Below are 10,477 nucleotides of genomic sequence, written 5' to 3'. Positions count from 1 at the left end.
TTGCGTATAGTGTTGTTGTAAAGACCACACAGTACCTAAACCATCAAGCATCAGAAAGACTGAGATGAGATGATCTTTATTGTCTTCATTTGCGCAGATTTAAGCTTGCTGGATCCGTCTGTTGTTAACTCTTAAACATGCTGGGAATCCATAATGTAATAAACAGAGATCTTCTGGGAGTCATTGGCTTGAACGATTGCAAAAGTGTAAAGGGATCTTTACTGTAAAAACATATGGCTGATGTTACTCAACTGTTAAACAAGCCACCTGTCTGTCAATACAAAATAAACTCTTTAGAGTTTTTTTTTTTTTCGATTGCTAAACGACAGTGGGCACAACTGGAGTCACATGTGCAAAACACTAACTACAGTCTGCACAGCAGCAGTTCATGTGGACCAAACTCTAGTTCCTTTTTTTATTGCTTGAACACAGTTTTCAAAACTCTACACACTTATCTCATGACTTTAACCACAACCTGCACAACACTGTGGATTTACAGCACTTTGTTCAAATGCTAACAGACTGCTGTCAAAACTGTGAACCACACATTCAAAACAGAATTGATTTCAGCCTTGTGCCTTTCAAACACTGCTGATTGCAATTTCATATAAAAATATAAATATAATTATATATAATATAAATATTACGTAATAAATGTATATATATAAAAATAGATATAGGTAGAGCTCAGAAAGACTAATTTTGGAAATGGAACAAGGAAGATGGGTTCATGGAGGGAGAAGGGTGCCAGGTAGTGGCCTGATGCTAGAGAGAGGCACGATTACTAACTTAATTCAAGTGTATTTTTCTTACATTGCTGGCAGATATTTATACAAGCAAGTTTGTGCTTAAAACAAGATTTGTTGTACAGGACTTGATGTTGATATCCCTTAATGCATACTTGAGGCACCAATGAGACTCTGTGGGATGGTCAATTAAGTGATGGCACCCTCTGCCACGCTACTCCTCAGTCCTTCCTTCTCCTGAAGTTGCTCCTTTCTCGTAATTCAGTGAAAACCCTTGACATGACCTAACCTCAATCTCTAACACCACAAGCTCACCAGGACCTGACCATATGTGCCAACCCGTTTGACTAAGGCCAGAGGCCCCACTTTCGTTGCTTATGCAGGTTCAGTGCCAAACGGTGGCAAACTATTTACCGCAGTAACCCAGCAACTCCGGACAATTGGACTTGATATTGCTACTTATCTGAGGCACCATTGAGACTGAGTGGGATGGTCAAATGTGTGATGCCCCCTTTGGGTTGTCAAGTGGGCGCCCTCCTTCCTAGGTGTTTCGCTGATAGGCCCACGACACCTCCAGAGGGTTCAGCAGTGAATCCCAGCATCCCAGGTTCACTCCCTAGGTGCCATCAACTCACTTGAAGACCCAGTCTTTTCTCTTCACCCACAGCCATTGGCTTCCCTTTTCCGCAGCCGCGGAAAGGTCTTTGAATGCCTGCCGGTGGGCCTTTCCTCATACTCCTATCTCCCGGAGTAGCCTGGATGTTGAGGTGGCTATGAACCCTCTGCAACCTACTTCCACTGGGCGTACCTTTACATTCCAGCCTTGTTGTTGCGCATCGGTTGCAAGTTCTGCGTACCTCAGCCTTTTCTGTTAATAGGCCTCCTCCACTGCACCCTCCCAGGGCACAGTGAGCTCGATGATGTAGACAAGCTTGAGCGAGTCTTACCACAGAACAAGGTCTGGTCGCCAGTTGGTGACTGCAATTTCAGCTGGGAAGCAGAGTTTTTTTGTTCAAGTCTGCCAACAGCTTCCAGTCCTGTGCTCTGCCTAGCTGACCAGGGTCTGTTCTTATGGTGGCCACTTCCTTACATATGAGCTGACCAACCTCTCCATCTTTTCCACCTTTGAGAGTGGGACTTCATAGAGGGTTAGTGGCCACAGGAGACATGGAAGTAGGCCATACTGCATGCACCAGAGCTTCAGCTTGCCCTGAAGGAAGGTTCTGTTGATGTTCTCCAGGCCACTGGCTACCTCCTTCCTAAGCTGCTCTACCTGCTCTTTGTCTTTAAGGCAGGCATCATACCAATGACCTAGGCTCTTCACTGGCTTTTCTGAGACAGTTGGGATGGGTTCCTTGCCAATGTGGAAGCGGTGGTCTGACAGCTTCCCCTTGATGATGGAAATACTTCTGGACTTGCTTGGCTTGATTGTCATGCGAGCCCACTCAATGTTTTCCCGGAGCTTACTTAATAGCGTACAGTGCAAACCTCGGTCGTGGTGAGAGTTGTGAGGTCATCCATGTAGGCTCTGACTGGTGGCAGCCTCAGCCCAGGTCTTATTCGCTGTCCGCCAACCGTCCATCTAGAGGCCCGGATGATGACCTCCATTGCCAGGGTGAAGGCCAGTGGGGATATGGTGCAGCAGGCCATGATTCCCACTTCCAGGTGTTGCCAAGCTGTTGTGTACTCTGCTGTTGTCACACAGAGTTGGATGTCCTTGAAATTGGCCTTGACAAGGGTTGCGAGAGCTGCTGGGACTCTATAGTAGTCAAAGGCTGTCCACAGGAGGTTGTGAGGGACTGAGCCAAGGGCATTTGCAAGATCCAGGAACACCACGTGAAGTTCTGTTGCCTCCTTTTTGGCGACCTGGATCTGATGCCAGATGACACTAGCGTGTTCTACACAACCTGAGAAGCCTGAGATGCCAGCTTTCTGGATTGACATGTCAATCAAGTTGTTCCTTTGCAGGTAACCTACCAGCCTGTGAGCGACCACGCTGAAGAAGATTTTTCACTCCACATTTAAAAGGCTGATCTGTCAGAACTGCCCGATCTCTGCCGAGTCCTTTTCTTTGAGAATAAGGATCCCTCCGGCTCTCCGCCAGGATTTTGGTATCTCCTTCTTTTGCCACACAACTCTCATCAGTTTCCAGAGGAATCGCAGGACAGCTGGAGCGTTTTTATAGAGCCTGTAAGGAACTCCATTGGGACCTGGAGCCAATGCGGCCCTTGCTCTACACACGGTTTGTTCTACCTCATTCCACCTGGGTGGACTGATATCCAGTTTGTGCTCTGGTGGGTTGACTGGTGGCATGTCATGTGGGAGTGTAACTTCTTCCTGGTGTCTGTCATCTGTACAGGAGTTTTTCAGATGTTCTTCCATGTCGGCCTTTGACACTGAGAGACTTCCGCTGAAGAGACTCTTCACAAATCTGAAGGGATCTTTGTAGAAGCGTGATCTTGTTTGCTCGCTCCTTCTGCGATTTCTCAGGAGGTTTTCAGCTCTCCTCAGTGTTGCAAGCCTGCCCTGAATCTCTTTCTGCAACACGTTTATACAATCCTTCTCCTCCTCTATGGCCTTCCTTCATTGCTTCTTCAACTGCGTCCTCTCCTTGATTAGACGATCTATCTCTGTCTGCCTTCTGGACTTGGTGGGGATTGAACAAGTAGCTTGTTGGTCTTCAAACACTCCAAATCGTTCCACCCCGTAGGCATAGATAAGATCGCCCATTCTTTCCAACTTTTTCATGTCTGTGCCTCTGATCCCTTCCAGTATGTTGCAGAGATCGGTGTTGGCCTCCTTCCACATTGTCTTGTTGCAGGCTTTTGGCCACTTGACTAATGGCCTTTGCCCCTGAATCTTCTTCTCTGCTGTTGATCTTGATGGGTTGGGTTCAGGTTGCCCTCCTGTGCCATGTTGTTCCTCGTCTAGGGTAGGGGTGTTGATGTCCTGCAGACTGTGGTGTGTGTCCTGCTGCTGAACTTCTGTCGACTGACTCAAATCTAAATCTCTTCTCATGTAAATATAGAGTATCTCAATGTAGGAATGTTTAAATATTTATCCTGGAAATCAAGACCAAACACTGAATTGAATTTGCAGTGAAATGTCTGAGAGTCTAATACACATTTGATTTGTTGTTAATGTGAGATTCATTCAGCACAGTCTCGGTCACAGAGGTCATCCTGCAATGAAGAACGTGACATGAAATCACCTGTCTGTCTCTGAGGAAAACCACAGACTTTCATTAACCCTTCACACAATAACACAGACACTGAGGTCACACATTCACATCACGACTTCTTTCAACACATGTCTGGCGTGCGTGTGCAGTACATTCAGATTTTATCAATCAGATGGCTTCAGATTGAAAGTCTTTCTTACAGAAACACACTCATCCAGGGCTGTTGCTAAAATTCATGGACATTTTATCAGGATCTCCTCTTCCTAGGGTGAAATGAGTCAATAACTCATTTGTGTCGGAAATAAGTGTACAAATATATACCATTAATTAATACTGAATGTTTTTGTGTATAAATATTAATTTATATTGGAGTTTAGGGTTTATAAGTCCAAAACTTGCAGTGAGATTTTAAGAAAATGGTTATTGCAGATTTCTGGTACATAAAGTCTAGAAAAGCAGAACATCAGACCATCAGGACCAGTGACGATTATGATGATATGAAAGCGGGAGTATGAAAAGGGACAATGTCAATAAACACAACACAAACAAAATCACAACTGAGCTGTTTTAGCATAAACACAATCTGCACTTAAACACAGTCATGAAGACAGATGAATGTACACTGCCACCTTGTGTATCTGCGTGAAACTGCATAGAGTTGCTGCTGATTTGTTGCTGTAACACAGTGCTTTGTTTACTAGATCTGGTTAAATAATCCTTTACCGCACGTACATCTTTACTGTATTCATTGATCAATTGTACTTTCATTAAACTACATTATCAATGTGTTTTCATCTTAGAAATGAACAGATTTCTCAGCAGAACTTTAAATGGAGAATATTCGTGGATTATATGTGTTTACATCTTATTTAAACAAACTGTCCCTATAAATATTTCTTTAAAAGACAATGTGATCATTGGTTTTATGACACACTCAACAAACAGATGTTCAATGTTTTATAAACATTTAATCTCATCATGACAAACAGTTTCAGCCTTTAAATCAGTTTAAGATGCACATGTTTATCAAGAGACCCTATGCTTGACTACCAAAAATATCATGAGCATATATCATTACCTTTACCTGAACTACAGATACAAAAACCTTCTGGCACTGCACTGTGTGTCAAAACTCACCCACAAAACTTAAATAAATGCACAGAATTTGAAGCTGAGGATGTGAAGTGAATCAGTGTGAGGTTTTTTCTCTTGAATTATCCTTTAATTCTCTCTTCTGTGTGCGTTCAGAAGCGCTGTGTTGCGGTTGTGATGTATAATGCATATTGTAAAAGTACTTATGAATCATTTCCAGGAGATCTGTACGAGCCTAAAGGAAAGAGCTGAATAAAAATGCCCATTTAATGCCCTAAAATATTCTCTGTCATGTATGCAGAGCTTTGAACAGATGACTTAATATTCAGATGCCAACACCTCTTCTCTCCTGAGCTCATCACATATCAATGATAAAGAATCATTAAACAAAACTCACTTCCAATCTGTGCCATTATATCATCGCTTCATTTTACACCGGGACCTGGTTTGATTTTTGAGTATTCATCATTGATGTTAATGCGGGTGAATGGCATTAATCTGTAGATGAGAGCTTTTAACTTTTAACAGTTTGGTTAAATTCAGCTCCATACAGTGATAATAACTCAAGTGTTTCTTTCAATAGAGTTTTATATTTCACATTGTTGTGGTCATACTGCCGGTCAGTAGAGTTGGGTCCGAGTCCACCTTTGTCGAGTACGAGTCAAGACCAAGTCATTAAACATCAAGTCCGAGTCCAAGTCGAGTCTGATCGAGTCCAGAAAGTAATTAAATTGAAAAAAGATACAAAATTTGTATTGTAAATGTCAGGATCTGTCTGAAATCATCTGTTTTATAACATCTAGTCTTTGTGTTCGGGGTCCTGGCAGTACCATGTTTTATGTGGGAAATGTGTGGTTTTTGTATTGGTTTATTCTGACCACACATTTCCCAGGTCTCGTCACTTTTTCCACGATCCCTTACTTGTGATTATTTTCCAGGTGTATGTCATTTACTTTCTCCCTATTTAAGAGTCCTTGTGTTTGTTGTCCAGTGCACGTTCGTATTGTTACATTCCCTGTCGTGTTCCTGATTCTGGTGTCTGTAAGTTTTGAAGTTATTTAGTCTATTCTGTTATATGTAGTTTGATGTTGGTTCATGTTTAGTTTAATGTTAGTTTAGTGTAGCGTTTACCCTGTCTTGTTTTGCCCCCTCGTGGGTTTTGTTTTCCCCTGTTTTGTTAATAAATTATTATTTTAGTCTGTCTGCATTTGGGTTCATTTCCTTGTTTAAATCCTCACAGTAAATTGTTACTTTCTATTAATACTTTAACCTTTCAACTTAATAAACCAATGGCAATATAAAAATGTAATAAAAATACCTCTATTGCATTTTGTCATTGCCATTGAAATTTTTATTTTATGTCAACTAGTTTCCTATCAAAACTGATTTCAAAGAAAAGAAAGGGATAGAGGTGTCTTCTTTTTGCCAGATGTCTTGCAAATAAATTCTTAATGATTTTCGTAAGCAAAACAAATTATTGCTGACTTTGAGGACATCGTGCTAGCCACGCATTGATGTGTGTGATGTGTGTGATTTGTGTGTTTGCCTGCACGTATGATACGACTGGCTGCTGGCTGCCAGTGTGTTGCAGTAAAATAACAGGACTATCTAGTAGTTAATCAAGTGTTTAAACGTACATCATAAACAGATCTCTCTTCTGAAAAAATAAATTCCTAGAAGGGAAAAAAGTCTTCTGTATGTGCGGTTCAGAAAATGACACGAGGTTTGCTGACTAGTGTTGCCTGATCTTGCACTAAAAAACAGCGAACAAGAAAAATCCAATAATAAACCAAAATAAATCTAAATGCTTTACTTCAAATATCAAAATATTGTGACCAGCACCTTCACACTTTATTAATACAAAAAACTTGATCGCTTCATGAGCCAAAAGCCATAAACGGTTAAGCGCCAAAACGGTATTTATGTACAAAAAAGCCAAGAAGTGGCTTAAGAATGAACTTAAGAAAGCTCGCATGGAGTCCCTTTATGTCATACATTAAAACAATCCTTAACACTTGAACAGATAGAAGTCCAAATCTAAAAATGTCTGACAGTGTACAGTAGTGATGAGCGGGGCACAAACTAACACAGGGTTACTTGTAAAACAGCTACTTTACATATTCATACAAGGTCGAGCAATCTGTGCTTTTGGTCTTTTTTTACTGTCAGAATTTGTGAAAAGTTTTGATGTGTTTAAGATATTGAACAAAGAGTGTTTTGGAGGCATGGAAGTAAATTTCTTCATCTTATGTTTTTTGTTATTTCCGAGTCGGGTGTGTAAGTCACCAAATCCAACCTTATATTATTTAAATCACTGTCTTTTACCTAAAACATAACAGCATTTTGAAACATGATGATAGCTGGGATTGAACTAACTTTTAAACAGCGGGGTTAGTTGTCACACAGTGTAACTAAGCCTTCAGTATACAATGATAATGAAATGAAAACAATGTAACTATTCATTAAAATGATACCTGTTAATACAAAAAATCTATTTATATGCATTGATGCTTAATGATGTTTTATTAACAAAGTTCGGGAGGAACAAATAATCAACCTAATCACCTCATAACTACGACCAGCTGTCGACAGTCAGCAATCAGGTGTCCACCTGAACGGCATTAACAGAAACCTATATAGACTGGAAATCAACTGACCCTCATTCCTCGATAGTTTCAGCATCCCTTCAGCTCCTCTTCTCCGCACGGTTGGCTAGTCACCTTTCTAACCAGAACGGGGGGGATTGTTCTGGGTTCGGGCCTAAGGCTCAGGCCATTAACTAGCTCGAAGCCCTCTCCTTGGACAGCAAGCCAAATACGCATATTAATAACCCTGTTCTGAATACACGAACTCGTGAAATACAAGGATGGTTAAATAAAGGATCATGGAAAGATGAATGTGTGGATATTTATTTATTATAGACAGATATATAAACAATATCCACATTTAGTACAGACAGAATTTTTATTTTACGCGTACAATGTACACAAGGTTTAAAAAATCAGGTACGTACAGTACGTTTGCACTCTTCTGATGTTAAAAATTGTGTCACAAGCACTGTGTGCACACCCTATACGTACAGGTAAAATGGTTTTATGTTTAACTTAATGACATAAAAATAAAAAACCATATAGCAATAGCAGCAGAAAGTATGCTCTGACACTCAGATGATAAAGTGAGCATGCCATAATTGTAATAATGTATAATAAGATTAACCAACACTTGTCCAAGCGTCTGGTAGACATGTTTGTGCTTACAAAGTTTTAAGGCACAAGCGAAAATGCCGCTAAAATGATGTCTCAGGCTTTTAATGAGATTGAATGGCTTAAAGGTGTAAAAAAAACACGGTCTCTGTAAACAGCCCAGCTAGACTCCACAAACTGCAACAAAAACAAAGTGGTCAAACCTACCACCACGAAACATAACAAAGTTTTCCAGCCAATAAACGACAAGAAGGATTTGGGAGAGGAGGTTGGGCGCGCATTCATGACTCTTTCAGAAAGCACGGAAGGGAGGGGAGGAGTTAGCTACACTCCGTTTTGTTTGACAACCCTTCGAAGAAGTGACGTCACACAGATTTGCTTAGTGCGCCTTTAAGAATGATTTTACAGTCATTGACTTCAATTGCATACAAGTAGCATCAATCAATAGCGCATTTAGATCTCTTATTTGCTGGACAGAAATACAGTAGTTGCAAGAGGCATTTCTTAGCCGACTGCTGTAATTTGAATGAGGGTTCTTTTAATGATCTTAGGCCAACTTAAACAATGTTTCTGTTGCTCAATCGAAAGAGCATTGTGTTATCAATGGAAACATTTAGGGGTTTAAATCCGCACACATACTGATAAAATGTAATGTTTAAATGCACTGAAAGTTGTAAAGTGTCTGCAAACGGCGTGAATGTAAATGTTAACCAACCACAATTTTTGGGGCCAAGGGGGTTTAAATGCCAAAACAGTAAAGCACCCATTAGTGTGTAGTAGTTGCCATAAAAGGCAAACTGACATCATCTATTTACTGTTGTAAAAAGGACACTATGGCTGTCAGGGTCCCAATTTGCATACCATCAGTACTAAATAGTAGTCAAAATTAGATTATAACATGTGTTCATGTTTCCTGTGTGAAAAAACGAAGTATTTTTCATACAATTTACTTTTACTCTATACCGCTGTTTTCACTGTCCTAAAAACGGGCTTGTTCTATGTTCCTTGTTCTATGAAGTCGCACCTTTAGAAATACGTAACAAGTTCTGATTGTCTAGTTTGTTTAGTGTGTTGTAATTCGACAGCAGCTTAGTGCACATTGTCTGTTGTATTCATATCTGCACTTGCATTGTTCTCTATGCAATTTCTCTTTTATCTTAACAAAGCAAGTAGCTTGATCTTTCCATGAAATTTAAAGTTTTCTTTGCAGTTTTATGGTCTCCTGGAACTGTGTGGTCAGCTGCTTTGCTTTTTTATGCAATATGTGTGACTAAATTCAATTTAAATCATCTACATTTTAACAACTTTTTTGTTTTGTCTCCATGTAAAAGCACATTCAGTTAGTGTTCTCATAGTGTTCAACAACCTATTCGTTGGACAAGTTAAGTGGAAGATTCTAGCTGCATAATTTTCAGGAAGTATCACATGGAAACCAACGTCTTGTTCAAGACCAGAGCAACAAGGTTGATCCCTTGTTCAGTTCAGGGCCAGCTGGGCTGACTTTGTAAATCACTGCTGTTCAGTTCAGTGCTGAGTAGGTGAAAAGGGTATAAACGGAGGTCGGAGCCAGCTGCAAATGGGTGGGTTAGCAGCAAGTGGGTGGAGCTTTAGCCGCAAGTGGGCTGTACAAACTTCCAGAGAATTCACCACCGTCCCATTTGAAGCGTAAACTCCTCCTACTTGCACATTTCTGAAACCCCTCCTACTTGCGGCATAAGCTCCTCCCACTTGCAGCATAAGGTCCTCCCACCTGCAGTCTCTGGGCTGCAGCGATATATACTTGGATTAGGTTGGCCTTGTAAATCAACCCTGTTAAAAAGTACTTAAGTGGTCTTTAAATTGATGGGGCCTTATCAAGAAGTATATTAATCTGCCTTTCTCTACAGGCTCCTTGCTATTAAAAATCTTACTAATGCTCTTACAAGCATCTAGTTTGATTCTATGTTGAGTTTCTATATGTCTGTGCAGTTGCTGTGGTCTCCTAATGCATTGGTAGAATTCTCTCCTGAGCACAGAGACCACAAAAACAGCACAGTCTGGATTAACTGAACCAATGACCAGCCTGCTTGTATTTACCATAACCAAGATGCCAGTTTCACAAAGGAAGCTTTGACAACATTGTTACTGAACAAAGTAACAACCAGCTACATCATTGGTCCAATTCTCTGCAAGTGCAATGTTTCAGTAAATCACAGATTTTAGAATGGTTGGTGAAGCTGTCTGTGTGATAAACTATATTTGTGTAGATTCTACAA

Source organism: Misgurnus anguillicaudatus, chromosome 9 (assembly GCF_027580225.2).
Source record: "Misgurnus anguillicaudatus chromosome 9, ASM2758022v2, whole genome shotgun sequence".
Lineage (NCBI taxonomy): Eukaryota > Metazoa > Chordata > Actinopteri > Cypriniformes > Cobitidae > Misgurnus > Misgurnus anguillicaudatus.
Note: the sequence above shows the minus strand (reverse complement) of the source record.